A 21,016-nucleotide genomic window follows, 5' to 3' on the forward strand; every position below is an offset into this window, starting at 1 on the left:
AATATTACCCAACTTGGGAATAAAAAGAGGTGGGGAAAAAAATGAACATAATGTCTAACTTCATGAAAATCTTTCCATAGGATCTTGGCTGGTTGCTAGGGTAATTGTGAACGTCTGTGTACTGTTGGATCCTATCAGACTACTAAGGAAAATTGGACATAAAAACATGTTAGAAGGGACGAAACACCCACACATCTAAAATTGGAATAGCTGTAAGATATAAGTTACGGATTTTTAAGAACATGAAATTTGCCTAACACTTTAGATAGTCTAGAACTTTTTTAAAAAGGCACTTGGCATTCCACGGTTCTCCATCTGCTAAAGAGAAGAGTGCTTTGCAAGTCCTGTTCCTTCCCTCACTTTTCTCAGAGTCTCATGGTTTCTCAGCACAAATGTGGCCTAGAATCACAGATTTGGTTAATCACAAAATGTTAGCACCAGAAGGTAATCAGAAGTCATTTAGTGCTGCTTCCTTGTGCTGTGAGTGAGGACACTGAAGCTTAGAGAAGTTAAATTTGCTCAAGGCCACACAGGAAATTAGTGGCGGACACAGGACTACAAACCACATCTCCTTACTTCTACAACCAGTGTTCTTTCCCCTCGTCATCTCCCCAACGGAGAGAGGGAGGTACATACGATTTTAGGACACGGTAGTCATGCTGACCAATAAATACGAGTTCTCAAAGTATAGGCTTACTTTCCAATCTGCTTAGAAATTGTAAATACTTGCATGTGGCAAGTTATTTATATCATGGAGTTGGAATTAAATGCCACGGACTAGCTAATTAGAACCCTAATAACAAATAATAGATAAGAAATGGTATGTTCACACCTAAAGGAGCTGGAGAAAGAACAGCAAATAAAGCCTAAACTCCGCAAGAGAAGAGAAATAATAAGGATCAGTGCAGAAATCAATGAAATAGAAACCAAAAGAACAGTAGAACAGATCAACAAAACTAGGAGCTGGTTCTTTGAAAGAATAAGACCGATAAACCCCTGGCCAGATTTATCAAAAAGAAAAATGACCCAAATAAATAAAATCATGAATGAAAGAGGAGAGATCACAACCAACACCAAATACAATTTTTTTTTTATTAGACAGAGTACAAGCAGGGGGAGCGGCAGGCAGAGGGAGAGGGAGAAGCAGGCTCCCTGCTCAGCAGGGAGCCCAATGTGGGGCTCGATCCCAGGACTCTGGGATCATGACCTGAGGCGAAGGCAGACGCTTAACCGTCTGAGCCACCCAGGCGCCACCCAAATACAAACAATTTTAAGAACATATTATGAGCAACTAAATGCCAGCAAATTAGATAATCTGGAAGAAATGGATGCATTCCTAGAGACCTATAAGCTACCAAAACTAAACCAGGAAGAAATAGAAAACCTGAACAGACCTATAACCACTAAGGAAATTGAAGCAGTAATCAAAAATCTCCCAATAAACAAAAGCCCAGGGCCAGATGGCTTCCCAGGGGAATTCTACCAAACACTTAAAGAAGAATTAATACCTATTCTTCTGAAACTGTTCCAAAAAAACAGAAATGGAAGGAAAACTTCCAAACTCATTTTATGAGGCCAGCATTACCTTGATCCCCAAATCAGACAAAGACCCAATCAAAAAGGAGAACTACAGACCAATATTCCTGATGAACATGGATGCAAAAATTCTAATCAAAATACTAGCCAATAGGATCCAAGAGTACATTAAAAGGATTATTCACCACGACCAAGTGGGATTTATTCCTGGGCTGCAAGGTTGGTTCAACATCTGCACATCAATCAATGTGATACTATACATTAATAAAAGAAAGAACAAGAACCATATGATCTTCTCAATAGATGCAGAAAAAGCATTTGGCAAAGTACAGCATCCTTTCTTGATTAAAACTCTTCACAGTGTAGGGATAGAGGGCACATACCTCAATATCATAAAAGCCATCTATGAAAAACCCACAGCGAATATCATTCTCAATGGGGAAAAACTGAGAGCTTTTCCCCTAAGGTCAGGAACATGGCAGGGATGTCCACTATCACCACTGCTGTTCAACATAGTACTAGATGTCCTAGCCTCAGCAATCAGACAACAAAAAGAAATAATAGGCATCTGAATCGGCAAAGAAGTGAAACTCTCACTTTTTGCAAATGATATGATACTTTATGTGGAAAACCCAAAAGACTCCACCCCAAAACTGCTAGAACTCATACAAGAATTCAGTAAACTGGCAGGATATAAATTCAATGCACAGAAATGAGTTTTATTTCTATACACCAACAACAAGACAGAAGAAAGAGAATTTAAGGAGTCGATCCCATTTGCAATTGCACCCAAAACTGTAAGATACCTAGGAATAAATCTAACCAAAGAGGCAAAGGATCTGTACTCAGAAAACTATAGAATACTCATGAAAGAAATTGAGGAAGACAGAAAGAAATGGCAAAACATTCCATGCTCATGGACTGGAAGAAAAAATATTATGAAAATGTCTATGCTCCCTAGAGCAATCTATACATTTAAAGCAATCCCTATCAAAATACCATCCACTTCTTTCAAAGAAATGGAACAAATAATCTTAAGATTTGTATGGAACCAGAAAAGACCCCGAATAGCCAGAGGAATGTTGAAAAAGAAAAGCAAAGCTGGTGGCATCACAATTCCAGACTTCAAGCTCTATTAGCACTGGGTGTTATACGCAAACAATGAATCATGGAACACTACATCAAAAACTAATGATGTAATGTATGGTGATTAACATAACATAATAATAAAAAAAATGTGAAAAAAAAAGCTGTAATCATCAAGACAGTATGGTACTGGCACAAAAGCAGACACATAGATCAGTGGAACAGAATAGAGAGCCCAGAAATGGACCCTCAACTCTATGGTCAACTAATCTTCGACAAAGCAGGAAAGAATGTCCAATGGCAAAAAGACAGTCTCTTCAACAAATGGTGTTGGGAAAACTGGACGGCCACATGCAGAAGAATGAAACTGGACTATTTCCTTACACCACACACAAAAATAGACTCAAAATGGATGAAAGACCTAAATGTGAGACAGGAAGCCATCAAAATCCTTGAGGAGAACACAGGCAGCAACCTCTTCAACCTCAGCCACAGCAACTTCTTCCTAGAAACATCACCAAAGTCAAGGGAAGCAAGTGCAAAAATGAACTACTGGGACTTCATCAAGATAAAAAGCTTTTGCACAACAAAGGGAACAGTCAACAAAACCAAATGACAACTGACAGAATGGGAGAAGATAATTGCAAATGACATATCAGATAAAGGGCTAGTATCCAAAATCTATAAAGTACTTATCAAACTCAACACCCAGAGAATAAATAATCCAATCAATGGGCAGAAGACATGAACAGACATTTCTGCAAAGACATCCAAATAGCCAACAGACACATGAAAAAGTGCTCAACATCACTCAGCATCTAGGAAATACAAATCAAAAGCTCCAGGAGATGCCACCTCATACCAGTCAGAATGGCTAAAATTAACAATTCAGGAAACGACAGATGTTGGTGAGGATGCGGAGAAAGGGGAACCCTCCTACACTGTTAGTGGGAATGCAAGCTGGTGCAGCCACTTTGGAAAACAGTATGGAGGTTCCTCAAAAAGTTGAAAATAGAGCTACCGTATGACCCCGCAATTGCACTACTGGGTATTTACCCCAAAGATACAAATGTAGTGATCTGAAGGGACATATGCACTCCAATGTGTATAGCAGCAATGTCCACAATAGCCAAACTATGGAAAGAGCCAAGATGTCTGCCAACAGATGAATGGATAAAGAAGATGTGGTATATAAATACAAGGGAATATTATGCAGCCATTGGAAAAAAACCAAAAGAAAACGAAATCTTGCCATTTGCAACGACGTGGATGGAACTAGAGGGTATTATGCTAAGCGAAATAAGTCAATCAGAGAAAGACATGTATCATATGACCTCACTGATATGAGGAATTCTTAATCTCAGGAAACAAACTGAAAGTTGCTGGAGTGGTGGGGGTGGGAGGGATGGGGTGGCTGGGTGATAGACATTGGGGAGAGTATGTGCTATGGTGAGTGCTGTGAATTGTGTAAGACTGATAAATCACAGAGCTGTACCTCTGAAACAAATAATACATTATATGTTCAAAAAAAAAAAAAAAAAAGAAGATAGTAGGAAGGGAAAAATGAAGGGGGGGAATCGGAGGGGGAGACGAACCATGAGAGACTATGGACTCTGAGAAACAAACTGAGGGTTCTAGAAGGGAGTGGGGTGGGGGGATGGGTTAGCCTAGTGATGGGTGTTAAAAAGGGCACGTATTGAATGGAGCACTGGGTGTTATACGCAAACAATGAATCATGGAACATTACATCAAAAACTAATGATGTAATGTATGGTGATTAATGTAATAAAATAAAATTAAAAAAAAAAAGTTAAAATAGAGCTACCCTACAACCTAGCAATTGCACTACTGGGTATTTACCCCAAAGATACAAATGTGGTGATCTGAAGGGGCACCTGCACCCCAATGTTTATAGCAGCAATGTCAACAATAGCCAAACTATGAAAAGAGCCTAGATGTCCATCAACAGATGAATGGATAAAGAAGATGTGGTATATATATACAATGGAATATTATGCAGCAATCAAAAAAATGAAATCTTGCCATTTGCAATGATGTGGTTGGAACTAGAGGGTATTATGTTAAGTGAAATAAGTCAATCAGAGAAAGACAAGTATCATATGATCTCACTGATATGAGGAATTTGAGAAACAAGACAGAGGATCATAGGGTAAGGGAGGAAAAAATGAAACAAGATGAAACCAGAGAGGGAGACAAACCATAAGAGACTCTTAATCTCAAGAAACAAACTGAAGGTTGCTGGAGAGGAGGGGGGTGGGAGGGATGGGGTGGCTGGGTGATGGACAATGGCAAGGGTATGTACTATGGTGAGCATTGTGACTTATGTAAGACTGATGAATCACAGACCTGTACCCCTGAAACAAATAATACATTATATGTTAATTAAAAAAAATAATAAAAAATGAAATGGTGTGTTCAGTTTTTGTTAGAGAGGCCATGTTTCTTTTGTCTGGCTGCTAGAATTCCTTAATAAATCATGTTAAAGTATCACACATCTCAGATCTTTCTATAATTCCCCTTCCCAGCAGTCAACTTCTCTTCGTTTATGTAAATTTAGCATTTTGTATATATTTGCATTTCTCATTGACTGCATCATGCTTTTTGTTTATGATTTTTAGAGAGTTTGTCAAGTTTAGCTTTTATATTCTTGTTGCTCAAACTTGCCAATTAAAAAAGTAATTGTTGATAGAGGCTTTTTGTCCCATCTCACACCCAGTACCATATGACTAGAATGAAATTTATAAACTAAAGACCAATTATTTACTACAAGCTGTGAAAATTTTACTAGTGGTAACTTATAACTGTTATTGATCAATTTATGCCTAGCACTGTATTAAGCATTCTATATAACTCACTTAATTCCCCAGCAACCTTAATAAATTGATTTAACTACTCTAATAAAAAAAAAAACAGGGTTATGGGGGCACCTGCGTGGCTCAGCTGGTTAAGCATCTGACTCCTGATTCTGACTCAGGTCATGATCTCAGGGTTGTGAGACTGAGCTGTGTCAGGCTCTGTGTTCAACGTGGAGTCTGCTTGAGATTCCCTCCCTCTCCCTCTGTTCCTCCCCTTGCTCTCTCTCCCTCTCAAATAAAATCTTTAAAAACAAGCAAACAAAAAAATAAAAACAGGGTTATCAAATTCTTCAAATCAACTGAAATAAAAAAAGTTGTAAGGAAAAATCTTATGGTCACTTTGATAAATTAAGACAGATAAGCACTGACTTTAGTTGTAAGAAAAACAAGGGTCTAGATTAATGTTTACTAAACAAGCAAAATAACATTTTAAGTATTCAGAATGGAAAGTAACTTGAGACATTTTAGCTGGTTAACCAGATGCAAACACTGGTATAGGATAAGAGTTGGAAGAAGTATTAAGCAAGTAACAGAAATAGGAGGAGGAGTTGGTAACATGAAACATTAACCAAAAAATTCATTCCTTTAGGACTGAGGCAAAGGAATGGACAGCAATGCAGTTGTCCAGGGCATCAAACATCCCTGAAAATGTAACATGATGAAACATATTTCATTAACCAGAACTCATCTTAGAAAGAGTACAGTGTAAGTAGCCTGAGAAGAGGTGAGAGATCCCCAAGGGGCATGCATGAATACCCCTAGATCAGTGGCTCTCAACAAGGGCTGATGTTGCTCCTTGGAGGCATTTGGCAATATCTGGAAACAACTTTGCCAAATTGGGTTGAAGGCGCTACTGGCCTCTAGTGGGTAGAGCCCAGGGATGCTGCTAAACATCCTACATTGCACAGAATAGCCTCCGACAGCAAAGAATTATCTGGCCCAAGATGTCTATTGTGCTGAGGTTGAGAAATCCTGCCTTAGGGGTTTCCTGAGTTCTCAAGCTGATGCATTAGGATAATGACAGGACTGATTTATTAAGTGAACAAATTGAGTTTGGTGAGTCTTGTCTACGTCTTCCTCACCTAAGCATGGTTCTTTTTCCAGATGCTGAACAAACTTTTAAAGATGAGCAATTTGAAGGAGCGTGAAGTCTCAGTCTGGGCCTCCACTGATCAATTTGATTTCTGAAGTAATTTTAGAAAGCAAAGACAAAATAATGATGAGGAACTTTTATATTAAGTAATGTTGGGGGAGGGGGTAGGGACAGGTTCAGGTGGAAAACAACAGTGACTACAGATTACCTTAGAGGATGGTATCTTCTTGGTCCTCTGTCACCAAGTAATTCACGTGATATCCAGCTTTCCTAAAGCAGATGTTACACAGCGGTAACCATCTGTGGAAATATTTGGCCTGCACAGGCTTAAATTTTTTATTAGCTGGAAGTATTTAAACATTGGGTATTTCTCATAATAATGTAGATTCTTTTTTTGTGGAACAAACTAAAGAACTGACAACAACGGGTACACATTCCCACAAGTCAAGATTTGGCAATTGCTGAATAATGGCCACCCAGTTTGGACAGGGCACAAATATCTCCATTCCTCCTATGAATAGCTTCAGTAGATTACGTTACCTGCTACATCCCTGCAGCAATCTTTGTTTGCAACTTCTGTCTTAAAAGATTATATTTATACTCCTTTTTACTTCACACTTTAGGGTGACATTATATAATAAACTGGGATTTGATAAGCAGTTTTACTTGGATAGATCTTCCTCAAATCGATTTTGCACTATCTTTTGGCCATTTTTTTTCCCCAAATAACGTGATTTTGGCTTTTCCATGACTTTCTCTCCTCTAATTTTTTTGGCTAATCAAAAAGTAGCGAAATGGTAGAGAATAACTTGATGTTTACCCACTGGAATAGAAAGTCACTACAAGTCCCTTCCTACCCACTTTGTTAGCTTACTAATTTTTCCTATATAAAACGTGAATAAAAAAATCCTCCAAATAAATGTTTTGACCATGGTATAAGGAAACCTGGCAGGGATAACTTACTGGGATCTGCAGAAACTAAGTTTTAGAATAAAATATTGAATACTGATGTTAAAGTGTTTATAGCCAAAATTCAAATAGGTATTTTATAGCATCAGATTAAGTCAGTAGGAGTTCACAAAAGGAGGTTGTGATTCTTTGAATAATAATTTCTTTAAATCAATGCATAAGGAGGAATAGTTTTTACATTCATAATGTAAGACCAAATTTTTACACTACTTCATGCTGGGCAAGAGAAGATATTTGCAATGATATATGCCAAATATAAGGATAACTATTGAGGTGTTTGTTTTATTGATATGAGTAAGGTTATATAATCTTTCCACTTATTTAGAATTATGGTTCTCAAACCCTCTAGAATTAGGGTTCCTTGACACTCTTAAAATTTAGAATCCTAATGAGTTTTGTTTATGTGTGCTATATCCATCCATATTTACTGTATTAGAAACTTAAATTAGAAATAATTTATAAATTAAATTTAAAAATAATACATTCATTGCATGTTAACATACAAAATAGTTTTATAAAAAATAACTCCATTTTCCAAAACAAAAAATTGAGAAATTTTCCACATCTCTTTCATATATGAATAGAAGGCAACTGAATTCTCATATCTGTTTATGCATTTGATCTGTCTCACTATGAAGAATAATCCAGCCTCATACCTAATTGGAAAAGGGAGGTTTGGGGGACTGTAATGGTTAGTTTTATGTGTCTATTTGCTAGGCTACAATCCCTAGTTATTCAATCAAACAGTACTCTAGGTGTTGCTAAGATTTTGTAGACATGATTAAAGTCCACAATCAGCTGATTTTAAATAGCAGAGCCTATCCTGGATAACCTGGGTGGGCCTGATTTAATCAGTTGAAAGGCCTTAGAGGTATTGCTATATGTACTCTGAAGAAGAAGAAATTACATCTATGGATAGCAGCTTCAGCTTATGCTTGAGAATTTCAGCTGGCCTGCCTGATGTTCAGCTTACCCTACGGGTGTCACACTTGCCTAACCAGCCCAACAATATGGAAGACAATCCCTTGCAATAAATCTTTTAAGATTATTTCTTATTGTTTCAGTTTCTGTGGTTGAACTCTGATACATAGACACTTTGAGATCAGTAGTATAGGATACTTTATAAAGGCTTTCCTGTCATGAAGGTTAACATAATAATTCTATGGAGTCAGTTACACAGAAACCATCATTTCTATCCTCAGAGAAGATATTTATCAGATGGCACTGATCTATCAGTGGGCTTTTAGTCTTCATCCTTAAATTTCTGGTTTCTGTGCCAGTGCTTTTAATCTTTCAGCACAATAACCCTCTATATATTTGGAAATATACTTGCAGATATAGGCATTCATACTATTTAAGACACACATGTCACAAAGAAATTCCCTACAAAAAGTAGGCAGGACACAAAACCTGTATCTAAGGTATGAGTGAAAGTGATGCAAAGAAACAGGGTTTTGTTTTATGCTTAAGGAGCTTATAATTTACCTGGAAGAAATAAGATTATTTACCCCTGAAATTATGAGATGAGATTTAATAGTAATTAGGACTTTGATTCTCTATCAATACTTTTTTGAGTACTAGGCACTGGAATAGGGTCATTTTTATTCTTTTCAGCTGCTTCTGGTGTGGAATGGATCCTCCCTTTTGATGCCCCCTCTAGTCTCTGACTTTATGGGAGACAGAGATAATGACCAATCAGCAGGTGCATAATACTAACAAGCCATTCACTGAATGACTAAGGAAGCAGAGGATGGGTGCAAAAGAAAGGTGTGAAGAGCAAAAGTGGAAAAGTTGGGAGAAATGGAAAACCAAAGAACTGAAAGATGAAATATGACTTTAAGACAATAAAACAAAAACGGAGCTGAAGAAGGTGTGTGTTAAAGAGGAATAAAAGATTTATTAGAACAAATGAAGGGTCTCCATTTTATGAAAGACCGGCAAAGGAATATGTGTTTTATTAGGAAAAGGAGACAGAATAGTATCATGGCTCAGAATATGAACTTTAGTCAGACAGATCTGAGTTTGGGTACTAGTACCATCACGTACTAGCTATATGATCTTGGATAAATAAGTCAACCTCTTTGGACCTCAGTTTCCACAACTGTGAACTTTCAGAGTTATTATGAAAATTAAATGAGGAAATGTATATAAAATACATCACATAGTGCCTAGCACAGAGTAAATCCATTAAGTGTTTGCCCTCGTAATTATTAATGTTATTACTACTATCATTATTAATTCTAGAGGCAACAAGGAACCAATAGGAGGTTTTTAATTGGGATGGTGATATGGGGGGACCCTTGTTAGTTTGGAAAATACATTTGATGTTAGTTAGAATAAATCATCAAGGTAAAATGCTGGAGCCAGAGCAATCAGTTAGGAAGTTACAAGAGTTGTAGCACAAAAAAGTGACAGTAAGGGACATCCTAACCCAGTGCTGGATCATCACATACACAATAGATTTGACATTGGTGGTTTATTCTGAATAGGAGCATATTCTCTTTATGTGTAATTGGTAAATGGGAAACACTACAAAATTTTGTAAGCCTATTTAATTTAAGCACATCAATTATCAGATTTAGGGGAGAATTAAAAGTTGAAAGTTGCAACTTTTAGAGAATGTCATATGCCCTGATATAGCAATCAGGCTTCTAAATTCTCTATGCTTTCATGGAAAATTAACTAGATGCTCCCAGAAAACTAATCGCTAAGGAGGTACCAGTCTAGGATTAAAATAAAAAACAAACAAACAGAAACTGTATACAAGCACACAAATAATCTCTGTGCATTTCTAGCATCTTATAAGAGTTATATGTAGTTGTATGTGAGAAAGAATATCTACAGAACTTACAAATGGTGGCTATTCATACACAGTGAAACCCATCTGTTAATATCTGGGGATACTGGAAATAAATTTAATTGACAACCGGTAGTTGTAACAGGATTCAACTAGGAAAACTCACTTGCTTATCTATAGCACTGGTCTTGTTTATGTCTATATCGAATAAGTCATAATGACAGCTTTTAAATTTCAAGCAAGTTCTTGGCCTTATTGTGAAGCTTAATCTTCATTTTAGAACACACATGGAATTTAACAGCTTGCCACATACAATGTCAGTAGGATAGATCTCAGGTTTTTAAAAAGTTGTACAATTGGGCGCCTGGGTGGCTCAGTTGGTTAAGCGACTGCCTTCGGCTCAGGTCATGATCCTGGAGTCCCGGGATCGAGTCCCACATTGGGCTCCTTGCTCAGCAGGGAGTCTGCTTCTCCCTCTGACCCTCCTTCCTCTCATGCTCTCTGTCTCTCATTCTCTCTCTCGCAAATAAATAAAATCTTAAAAATAAAATAAAATAAAATAAAAAGTTGTACAATTTTAATAATCTGTACACACTGAAATCCAAAAGACATGTTGATATCCATATATAATACTTTTCACTTAGTTTAGGAAGTAAATGACAAATAGTATAGAACCTTCAGCAGAATTATGACTCAGCTGGAGGTACCTGGGTGGCTCAGATGGTTAAGTGTCTGCCTTCAGCTTGAGTCATGTCCCAGAGTCCTGGGATCTAGCCCCACATGGGGCTCCCTGCTCAGCTGGAAGTCTGCTTCTCCCTCTCCCTCTGCCCCTCCCCTGTGCTCGTGCTCGCTCTCTCTCTATGTCTAATAAATAAATAAAAATTTCTTAAAAAAGAATTATGATACAGCTGCTAGTTTAAAGTGGAATTTCTAGTCTCTGAGTTGATTAGCACATATATGTTTATCTTTGAATGTAATAGCTGTGAATCTCCTTTCCAAAAGAATTAGAGGCTTTCATTGTGTATTTGTGTGGAAATCATTGGTTGGAATAAGTGCTACAGGAATATAAAGGAAAAAATAAAGACATGAAGTAAGAGACATAGCACAATGGCCTTTGTATATGATTTTCTAACCACTGAATACAAGTACTCAAGTTGATTTTCCAGAGGGATAGATTTTCTCAGAGCCAAGCATTCACTGTGGTGCGGGCCCTGTGGCTGTCTAACACCACACATTTGCAAGGTAGCTGCTTAGGCTAGAGGTGGAATGAGGCCTGGGAACAGAGTGATGTGATCTTCATCTAAAAATAAAAGCCTTGCATTAATTAGATGTGCTAATAAGTAGTGTGTATGGCTCACCATTCCCTATGACTTCTAGGTGAGATAACTATGAATTAATAAAGTTAAAACAATGGTATTTGGAATAAAAACAGAAGATAAAATAGGGCCTCAGATTTTATGTGATCCAGTATTAGCATATCCACTGATAAAAGAGACAGAGTTGGGAAGATAAAGCAGTTTGCTTGAGGTCAAAAGTCAATGTCACTGCTAAGTCTAATAATTCCTCATTTATTCTGCCACTACTCATTGTCTCAATGAGGTTACCATAATCACTGTATTTCGACACAACTGTTTTCTATCCAACTCAAACTAATTAAGCAAAAAGAAGAATTTATTGGCCCACAGAACTGGAATATCACAAGCCTTCTCCTTGCCTGTTTTAGGCTGGCTTTCTCCATGTGGTAGGCCAGGTGGCCTTTTGAGACTCCAGACACAGATCGTGACTCGGCCTCATTAAAAAGCTTTTCCCGAAACATTTTATTTTGCCCAAGTCCCAGGAAAGCCTCTGATTGGCTTACTTTGGATTGGGGCTCATTCCTGGACCAATTACTGTTGCCATAGGGATGGATTCTGATTCACCAACTCATGTACACATTGCTGTGGCAAAGCCATCTCTTTTAGCCACATAAAATATATTATTTATAAGAAAAGGGGTTATCAGAAGGAGGTCAGGGATTCTCAAAAGGCACAAACAACAAATACATGATAATCATATTCTAAAATGCAACCTCATAGAATACTTAAGAACTGAAACTTACCAAACCCAGGAATAACAACTATGGAAATGGTGTTGCTTTTCTTCTTCTAAATAACTTGTGTCACTATCTGTAATGACAAAGATACAGAAAAATCTCATTTCTGAAAATGGAAGAAAAGATTGATTCACTATGGTTTACAACAGCATAATTGATTTCATACACATTAACATACACAGTATTTTATATTCTTAGAACACTGTCCGGCACTGAATGAATGCTTATTCCCTGCCTTTGCACATATAAACAGTTCATATATAATTGTTCACTCGGGTAGTCCCAAGGCCACGTCATCACTTTTCGTCACTGCATATTGTCAGTGTCACTTACATCATGAAGTCTTTAAAGGTAAAACACTATAAACTGTTTGATATTTTTGGTTTTTAATATTTGAGTTTTTGAATCCCACAATTGCCAAAATGGCCTACCATTGTTCTTTGTGATTTCATAGCACACATTTCCAGTCCTCCTAACCCTGTGATGGGGCTTGCATTATTCTGATTTTTTTAAAAAATTGAGGTATGGAGGACCTGGGTGGCTCAGTCAGTTCAGTGTCTGCCTTCAGCTCCGGTCATGATCTCATGGGTCCTGGAATTGAGCCCCACATCAAGCTCCCTGTTCAGCGGGGAGTCTGCCTGTCCCTTTCCCTCTGCACCTCCCCACCGTTCGTGCTCTCTTTCTCTCAAATAAATAAAATCTTTAAAAAAGTAAAAAAAATTGAGGTATAATTGACATATAACATTATATTGTTTCAGGTTACATCATAATGATTTAATATTTGTATACATTGTGAAATGACCACAATAAGTCTAGTTAACATTCATCAACATACAGTTGATGAACAGTTGATCAACATACAACAATTTTTTTTCTTCTTGTGTTGAGGACTTTTAAGATCTATCCTTTTAGCAACTTTCAACTATGGAACACAGTATTATTAACTATAGTCACCATGCTGTACATTAGATCTTCATGGCTTATTTTATAACTGGAAGTTTGTACCTTTGACCTTCCTTCAACTACTTTACCCATCCCTAAACTCCCACCTGCGGCAACCACCAATCTGTTCTCTGAGTCTATTAACTTGGTTTTTGTTTGGCAGTTTTTTTTTAATGCAATATTTATCTAGTTTTATCTAAGTTATTTCACTTAGCATAAGGCCCTCAAGTTCTATCCATGTTATTCTAATTTTTTTGTTTGTTTGTTTCAATTCACATGAACTTCGGTTATTATGGCTTTTGGGAATTTTATAATGTGGCTGAAGATATAAAAATCTGGCAAAATTAGGTTTTTATAATATCACTTTTGAGGAAAAACAGACTTAATTGCAGCACAAATGATTAAGAAATTGTTACTTGTTTAATATCAAAAGAGGCTAAAGAGATAGTACATGGTCATGGTTAGAAGCTAGGGCTTTTTAAGTTAAACAGTTGTAGGTTCAAATTCTCACTTCTTACTAGCTGTGTGACCTTAGGCAAGTTACTTTACCTCTTTAAGGCTTAATGACCTCACCTATAATGTGGGGATACGACCACCATCTAATTCATGGATAATGCATGTACAATGTATAGTACTCTTTGAGCTCTAAATAAAGATTAACCAGGGGCACTTGGTTGGCTCAGTTGGTTAAGCGTCTGCCTTTGGCTCAGGTCATGGTCCCATGGTCCTGGGATCAAGCCCCGAGTTGGGCTCCCTGCTCTGCCAGGAGTCTGCTCTCCATCTGCCCCTCACCCTGCTCATGCTTGTTCTATCTCAAATAAATAATAAATAATAAATAATAAATAAATAAATAAAACCTTTAAAAAAATAAAGATTAACCATTGTTATGACAGTCACAATAAAGTAATCTATGTGTAGGAAAAGAAAGAAATAACAAAAATGTCACCTACTGCAGTTCTTAGCACATAATGGGAAACACATTTGTGGAATTAAATACTGATTCTTATTGATTAGAGACCTTTTGACATTGTCTCTAAGAAGACTCCCCAAATTTCTTTGTTCTCAATGATCCACTTCCTTTTGATTTTTAATAATTACAACACAATTTATTCCTCAATTACCAACTGCTTACAACATAAACTGCTGCATTAGTATTTTCTCCAAGTATAATTTTAGTAACTTTTCCTACAGGAATTATAGCTTACCTCTTGTGTAGTCTTTGTGTCACCATCTTGAGCTTATAATAAGAAGCCAAACTTGACAATGGATTGGCCAGGAGAAGGAACTTCCTTCTCTCCTATAACCCTTTTAAATCAAACTGGGTTGGTCTGGTCCCAGGAATTCAGCTTGGTAGGGATCAAACCATTCTGAACACCTACAAACTCAACAGGAGATCAAAGAAAAGAATAGCAACAACTCTCTGAACAGAAAAGCCACCACTTTCTGGAAGGTAGGACGTGTGGAGAAGTGAATCCGAGGCGATACTCGGGAGGATAGATGGTGGGGGAAGGGGCCTCCATCAGCCGCTTCTGGCAAGTGATAGAGCCGCGGAGCACAAAATTGGAAACTTTAGAAGTCGGCTCCTCTGAGGGACCTCACTCCGGTGGCTAAGCAGGGGGTGGAACCCTTGCTGGGACAGTGTGGTCTCAGGACCCTCGGGGTCACAGAAAGACCGGGGGTGGCTGCGTGCGGCAGAGCTCCCAGGTATCAGAGTGGGGAAGCCGGCTGCAGAGACGGAGCCGAGGAGCAGGCTCTTAGCTTGGGGTTGCCATAAACCATGATCCGGGGCACAGTCGGGCCACTGCTCCTCCAGCAGGGACCCAACAAGCGGCAGATCCAGGGAGACTCCCCTTCCTTTCACTCTCGTCCTCCAAAGCTGTACGGAAAGCTTGCAGGGAACAAAAGCTCCCGAGAGCAAACCCTCGAGCAGATTACTTAGCCCGGACAGGGCAAGGGCGGGGCAATTCCCTCTCCAGCAAAGACATTTGGGAACCATGGCAACAGGCCCCTCCCCCAGAAGATCAGCGAGAACAACCAGCCAAGACCAAGTTTACCAATCAATGAGAAGGGCAGAACTCCAGCGCTAGGGGAATACAGCACACAGAATCCATGGCTTTTTTACCGTGATTCTTTAGTCTTTCAAAGTTAATTTTTTTTTAACTGTCTTTTTTTTTTCTTTGAATTTTTCTTTTTCCCTTTTTCAACCAACATCTTATCAATCCCTTTTTTAAAAAACATTTTTATTTTTCATTTTTAGAGTCATATTATTTCCCTTCATAGTAGTTACCCTTATTTTTGGCATATATATATAAGTTGTTCTCTCCTTAAAATTTTGAGATACAGTTTCTTCTAACAGATCAAAATATACCCTAAATCTCTAGTGTATGGCTTTGTTCTAGTCTCCTGCTTGATCACATTCTCTACCCCCCCTTTTTTTTAAAAAAATCCTTTCTTTTTTCAAACAACTTCTTATCTTACCAATTCCTTTTATAAATTTTTTATAATTTTCATCTTTACAGTCATATTCCATCCCTTCATCGTATCAACCCTTATTTTTGTACATATATAAGTTTTTCTTTCTTTAAAATTTTGGGAGGCACTTTCTTCTAAGAGACCAAAATACACCCAAAATCTAGTGTGTGGCACTGATCTATGCATTAGCCTGATCATATTTGATCATATTCTGTTTTTTTGTTTGCTTGTTTTGTTCTGTTTTTGTTTTTATCTTTTTCCTTTTCCTTTTCTTTTTTCTTTCTCTCCCTTTCTTTTCCCCCAGTTTCAGATCTTTTCTGATTTGTTTAGAGTATATTTTCTGGAGACATTGTTACCCTGTTAGCATTTTGTTCTCTCATTCATCTATTCTCCTCTGGACAAAATGACAAGACAGAAAAAATCACCTCAACAAAAAGAACAAGAGGCAGTACCGACTGCCAGGGACCTACTCAATACGGACATTAGTAAGATGTTGGATGGAGAGTTCAGAATCATGATTTTAAAGATACTAGCTGGGCTTGAAAAAAGCATGGAAGTTATTAGAGAAACACTTTCTAGAGAAATAAAAGAACTAAAATCTAACCAAGTCGAAATCAAAAAGGCTATTAATGAGGTGCAATAAAAAATGGGGGCACTAACTGCTAGGATAAATGAGGCAGAAGAGAGAATCAGTGATACAGAAGACCAAATGATGGAAAATAAAGAAGCTGAGAAAAAGAGAGATAAACAACTACTGGATCATGAGGGCAGAATTCTAGAGATAAGCGATACCATAAGACGAAACAACATTAGAATAATTGGGATCCCAGAAGAAGAAGAAAGAGAGAGAGGGGCAGAAGGTATATTGGAGCAAATTATAGCAGAGAACTTACCTAACTTGGGGAAGGAAACAGGCATCAAAATCCAGGAGGCACAGAGAACCCCTCTCAAAATCAATAAAAATAGGTCAACACCCCGACATCTAATAGTAAAACTTACGAGTCTCAGAGACAAAGAGAAAATCCTGAAAGCAGCTCAGGACAAGAGATCTGTAGCCTACAATGGAGAAACATTAGATTGGCAATAGACCTATCCACAGAGACCTGGCAGGCCAGGACTGGCAGGATATATTCAGAGCACTAAACGAGAAAAATATGCAGCCAAGAATACTATATCCAGCTACGCTGTCATTGAAAATAGAAGGAGAGATAAAAAGCTTCCAGGACAAACAAAAACTAAAGGAATTTGTAAACATGAAACCAGCCCTACAAGAAATATTGAAAGGGGTCCTCTAAGCAAAGAGAGAGCCTAAATGCAACATAGACCAGAAAGGAACACAGACAATATACAGTAACAGTCACCTTACAGGCAATACAATGGCACTAAATTCATATCTTTCAATAGTTACCCTGAATGTAAATGGGCTAAATGCCCCAATCAAAAGACACAGGCTATAAGATTGGATAAAAAAAACAAGACCCATCGATATGCTGTCTGCAAGAGACTCATTTTAGACCCAAAAACACCTCCAGATTGAAAGTGAGGGGGTGGAAAACCATTTACCATGCTAATGGACACCAAAAGAAAGCTGGGGTGGGAATCCTTATATCAGACAAATTAGATTTTAAATGAAAGACTGTAATAAGAGATGAGGAAGGACACGATATCATACTTAAAGGGTCTATACAACAAGAAGATCTAACAATTGTAAATATCTATGCCCCTAACATGGGAGCAGCCAATTATATAAACCAATTAATAACAAAAGCAAAGAAACACATTGACAACAATACAATAATAGTGGGGGACTTTAACACCCCCCTCACTGAAATGGACAGATCATCTAAGCAAAAGATCAAGGAAATAAAGACTTTAAATGACACACTGGGCCAAATGGACTTCACAGACATATTCAGAACATTCCATCCCAAAGCAACAGAATACACATTCTTCTCTAGTGCCCATGGAACATTCTCCAGAATAGATCACATCCTAGGTCACAAATCAGGTCTCAACCAGTACCAAAAGATTGGGATCATTCCCTGTATATTTTCAGACCACAATGCTTTGGAACTAGAACTCAATCACCAGAGGAAAGCCAGAAAGAACTCAAATACATGGAGGCTAAAGAGCATCCTACTAAAGAATGAATGGGTCAACCAGGAAATTAAAGAGGAATTAAAAAAATTCATGGAAACCAATGAAAATGAAAACACAACTGTTCACAATCTTTGGGATGCAGCAAAGGCAGTCGTAAGTGGAAAGTATATAGCAATACAAGCCTTTCTCAAGAAACAAGAAAGGTCTCAAATATACAACCTAACCCTACACCTAAAGGAGCTGGAGAGAGAACAGCAAATAAAGCCTAAACCCAGCAGGAGAAGAGAAATAATAAAGATCAGAGCAGAAATCAATGAAATAGAAACCAAAAGAACAATAAAACAAATCAACGAAACTAGGAGCTGGTTCTTTAACAAGAAAGAATTAACAAGATTGATAAACCCCTGGCCAGACTTATCAAAAAGAAAAGAGAAATGACCCAAGTCAACAAAATCATGAATGAAAGAGGAGAGATCACAACCAACACCAAAGAAATACAAACAATTTTAAGAACATATTATGAGCAACTCTATGCCAGCAAATGAGATAATCTGGAAGAAATGGAGGCATTCCTAGAGATGTATTAACTACCAAAACTGAACCAGGAAGAAATAGAAAACCTGAACAGACCTATAACCACTAAGGAAATTGAAGCAGTAATCAAAAATCTCCCAACAAACAAAAGCCCAGGGCCAGATGGCTTCCCAGGGGAATTCTACCAAACATTTCAAGAAGAATTGATACCTATTCTTCTGAAACTGGTCCAAAAAATAGAAATGGAAGGAAAACTTCCAAACTCATTTTATGAGGCCAGCATTACCTTGATCCCCAAATCAGACAAAGACCCCATCAAAAAGGAGAATTACAGACCAATATCCTTGATGAACATGGATGCAAAAATTCTCACCAAAATACTAGCCAATAGGATACAACAGTACACTAAAAGGATTATTCACCACGACCAAATGGGATTTATCCCTGAGCTGTGAGGTTGGTTCAACATCCGCAAATCAATCAACGTGATACATACATCAACAAAAGAAAGAACAAGAATCATATGATCCTCTCGATAGATGCAGAAAAAGCACTTGACAAAGTACAGCATCCTTTCTTGATCAAAACTCTTCAGAGTACAGGGATAGAAGGTACACACCTCAATATCATAAAAGCCATCTATGAAAAACCCACAGCGAATATCATTCTCAATGGGGAAAAACTGAGAGCTTTCCCACTAAGGTCAGGAACACGGCAGGGATATCCACTATCACCACTGCTATTCAACATAGTATTAGAAGTCCTAGCCTCAGCAATCATACAACAAAAAGAAATAAAAGGCATCCAAATCAGCAAAGAAGAAGTCAAACTCTCACTCTTTGCAGATGATACGATACTTTATGGGGAAAACCCAAAAGACTCCACCCCAAAACTGCTAGAATTCATACAGGAATTCAGTCAAGTGGCAGGATATAAAATCAATGCACAGAAATCAGTGGCATTCCTATACACCAACAAGACAGAAGAAAGAGAAATTAAGGAGTCGATCCCATTTACAATTGCACCCAAAACCATAAGATACCTAGGAATAAATCTAACCAAAGAGGCAAAGGATCTGTACTCAGAGAACTATAAAATACTCATGAAAGAAGTTGAGGAAGACAGAAAGAAATGGAAAAACGTTCCATGCTCATGGATTGGAAGAACAAATATTGTGAAGATGTCAATGCTACCTAGAGCAATCTAAACATTCAATGCAATCCCCATCAAAATACCATCGACTTTTTTTGAAGAAATGGAACAAATAATCCTAAAATTTTATGGAACCAAAAAAGACCCCGAATAGCCAGAGGAATGTTGAAAAAGAAAAGCAAAGCTGGTGGCATCACACTTCTGGACTTCCAGCTCTATTACAAAGCTGTCATCATCAAGACAGTATGGTACTGGCACAAAAACAGACACATAGATCAATGGAACAGAATAGAGAGCCCACAAATGGACCCTCAACTCTATGGTCAACTAATCTTCGACAAAGCAGGAAAGAATGTCCAATGGCAAAAAGACAGTCTCTTCAACAAATGGTGTTGGGAAAATTGGACAGCCACATGCAGAAGAATGAAACTGGACCATTTCCTTACACCACACACAAAAATAGACTCCAAATGGTTGAAAGACCTAAATGTGAGACAGGAGTCCATCAAAATCCTAAAGGAGAACACAGGAGCAACCTCTTCAACCTCAGCCACAGCAACTTCTTCCTAGAAACATCGCCAAAGGCAAGGGAAGCAAGGGCAAAACTGAACTATTGGGACTTCATCAAGATAAAAAGCTTTTGCACAGCAAAAGAAACAGTCAACAAAACCAAAAGACAACCAACATAATGGGAGAAGATAATTGCAAATGACATATCAGATAAAGGGCTAGTATCCAAAATCTATAAAGATCTTATCAAACTCAACACCCAGAGAACATATGATCCAATCAAGAAATGGGCAGAAGACATGAAGAGACATTTTTCGAAAGAAATCCAAATGGCCAACAGACACATGAAAAAGTGCTCAATATCGCTCCGCATCAGGCAAATCCAAATCAAAACCTCAATGAGATATCACCTCACACCAGTCAGAATGGCTAAAATTAACAAGTCAGGAAATGGCAGATGTTGGCGGGGATGCAGAGAAAGGGGAACCCTCCTACACTGTTGGTGGGAATGCAAGCTGGTGCAGCCACTCTGGAAAACAGTATGGAGGTTCCTCAAAAAGTTGAAAATAGAGCTACCATATGATCTAGCAATTGCACTACTGGGTATCTACCCCAAAGATACAAATGTAGGGATCCAAAGGGGTACGTGCACCCCGATGTTTATAGCAGCAATGTCCACAATAGCCAAACTGTGGAAAGAGCCAAGATGTCCACTGACAGATGAATGGATAAAGAAGAGGTGGTATATATATACAATGGAATATTATGCAGCCACCAAAAGGAATGAAATCTTGCCATTTGCAACAACGTGGATGGAACTGGAGGGTGTTATGCTGAGCGAAATAAGTCAATCAGAG

The sequence above is a fragment of the Halichoerus grypus genome, chromosome 2 (genome assembly GCF_964656455.1).
Source record: "Halichoerus grypus chromosome 2, mHalGry1.hap1.1, whole genome shotgun sequence".
NCBI lineage: Eukaryota > Metazoa > Chordata > Mammalia > Carnivora > Phocidae > Halichoerus > Halichoerus grypus.